The 2,500-nt window shown below is 42.6% G+C and overlaps 1 protein-coding gene and 1 long non-coding RNA gene across 6 annotated transcripts in view; one reads left to right on the top strand and one right to left on the bottom strand.

The window, feature by feature from the left end:
* Positions 1–2,500, bottom strand: part of LOC124424670 — a 188,750-nt gene that overhangs the window by 40,692 nt on the left and 145,558 nt on the right. The gene's annotated exons all lie outside the window — the stretch shown is intronic.
* LOC124424596 (disintegrin and metalloproteinase domain-containing protein 10-like) overlaps positions 1–2,500 on the top strand; it is a 156,144-nt gene that overhangs the window by 10,034 nt on the left and 143,610 nt on the right. For all 5 annotated transcript variants that reach the window (XM_046963895.1, XM_046963913.1, XM_046963903.1 and 2 more), the window contains exon 2: positions 1–2,500. This exon is cut by the window's left edge and continues 173 nt beyond it; it is cut by the window's right edge and continues 289 nt beyond it. The gene's annotated coding sequence lies outside the window, so the exon portion shown is untranslated.

Below are 2,500 nucleotides of genomic sequence, written 5' to 3'. Positions count from 1 at the left end.
ATTAAAGGAAACGACAGTGTTTTAATAACGGCCAGTGGGAGAGGTTCTGGTCCTTTTCAAAACTATACGAGGAATTCACGAGGATTAAGTTGACGTTGAAGGGAACCTATATACGTATGAAATAGAGAAAAAGAGAGGGCAAGAGAGAGAGAGGGAGAGAGAGATAGAGAGATAGGGAGAGAGAGATAGAGAGAGGAAGAGACAAAGAGAGAAATAAATAAAAAGAAAAAAAAAAAAGAAAAAAGAAACAAAAAAGAAAACGAAAATCAATTGATCGTAAGAACATATAAAGAATTATCGAGGTATTATTATAACGGGCACGTGAAATACGTATCAATGGATAGAGCAACGTCAGGGAAGCTCGATGATATAGAGATCCCTTTGATGCGAATGGTTTCTCTGACTAGAGCCAGGGGCAGACAGTCCGTTGGTTCGAACGTAATTTCGTCCTGGGTAGAATATGTCGGATAGATCCCAAGGACAGAGAAACGAGAAAATATATATGTATATATATAGGAAGGGTCTCACCTTTAATAAGTGAATCCCACGAGAAATTAACGACCACCTATGAATCAGGAACGAGGGATCAGCGAGTAATAGTGGTCGTTGTCGTTGCTCGTAATCCCAAGGAACAAGATTACCTTGTTGGTGAGAGAATACGTTCTCCTTGGCCGACTACGACGATGGATGGAATCGAAGTGGTTATCTAATATAACATCTTAAATAATAAATTGGAAAGGGAGAGAGAGAGAGAGAGAGAGAGAGAGGGTGAAAGAGAAAAATAAAGGGAAGATACGTAAAGAAGAAAAAAATAAAAGGAGGTGGAGAAGGTGGGTCTTGGAAGGGTACCTTCGAAAAATGTCACGTATTTTGAGAATACGCGCGAGAACGCGTCGGAAATGACGGCCAACGTTTGGATTGTCATAATTGATATTTTATTATCTCTCTCTCTCTCTCTCTCACACCGTCTCTCTCTTTCTATTTCATTCTTTCTTTCCATTATTGGCGTTCTCGATGAACGCGAAAATCGAAAGTAAAATCCGTGGACGAGAGAGAAACGGGAATAAGGGGAAAGGAAATACGTAGGTACCGCAAGTAAAGCTCGTAGGAAATTCAAGAACGGAGGGCCACGTAAAACCACGTCATGGCGCTCTGACGTTACCGTGACAGGACTCGGAAATGGCGATGCTCTGAGGATAGCACGTGAAGAGAGAGAGAAAGAGAGAGAGAGAGAGAGAGAGAGAGACAGACAGAGAAAGAGAGAGAGATATAGTGAGAAAGAGAGAAAGACAGACAGAAAGACAGACAGACAGAGAGCATACGCGTGCTCAACTATGTGTGTTCGCCATCACGTCGGAAACGTTGCTGCTGCTGCTACTGCTACTACTGCTACTACTGCTACTACTACTACTACTACTACTACTGCTGCTGCTGCTACTGCTGCTGCTGCTGTTGCTGCTGCTGCTCGTGATTAGCAGTGATCCTCGGTATAATAGTAAACGTCCGTGTCTGTTCGGACCGATTATCTCACCTGCAGACAATTAGACGGGAGTCCTCAAGTGATTAAAGACGGAACGAGTGTGTTTTTAGGGTGGGACAGGTGGGAGGGAGGAAAAACGAATGAACGAATGAACGAATGAACGAACGAACGAACGAACGAACGTACGTACGTACGGCCGACATAGAAGAGGTAAGAGCAGAAGGAAAGGAGACAACGAAGAGAAAAGAAATAAATAATATTTTCAAGAATTCGAAAGGATAAAAACGAAGATACGAAAGCCCAAGATACGAAGAGTATGGATATTGATTTTATGAATAAAAGTGTATTAACGAAGGTTGAACGTTGATCGTAAAAAAAAAAAAAAGAAAAAAGGAAAGAGAAAAGAAGATAAAGAATGAAAAGAATGAAAAGAATGAAAAGGGATGATAGAGTACGTAAAGAAAATTCGAGTGATTAAAAAGAACGTATTTCTTCGATTATACATTATTTAATAATCGTTAGCGATAATATCGATCGATCGAACGAATAGGTTATACTATTACAAGTATAGTAACACCTAGTCATGCGGTTGGTTAGTTCAGCTAAAGGACAATCGGCTTTACTACTTGTCGAGTAATAGTCAGGGGTACGTTGCATGGTCGACGGGATCACCGCGGTCCAAATGGAAAGCTAATAGTCACGCGTTTGTCGTGCATGCTACGTGAAGTGTTGGTGTTAGTGGTGGTGTTGGTGGTGTTGATGGTGGGAGTGGTCGTGGTGGTAGTAGAAGCAGCAGAAGCAGAAGCAGAAGTAGAAGCAGCATCAGCAGTAGAGATAGTGGTTACTTCTTCGTCCGATCTTCGGCGACGGCGACGATGACAACGACGACGACGACGACGACGACGACGACGACGACGACGACGACGACGAAGAAGGTGGCAAAGAGAGAACGATAAAGTGGGCGGTTACGAGGAGTCTACTGAAACGGGAGCTTGTTCCCGTGGATAGAAGAAGGAAAGA

Source organism: Vespa crabro, chromosome 1 (genome assembly GCF_910589235.1).
Source record: "Vespa crabro chromosome 1, iyVesCrab1.2, whole genome shotgun sequence".
NCBI lineage: Eukaryota > Metazoa > Arthropoda > Insecta > Hymenoptera > Vespidae > Vespa > Vespa crabro.
Note: the sequence above shows the minus strand (reverse complement) of the source record. Positions and strands in the feature narration are given on the sequence as shown.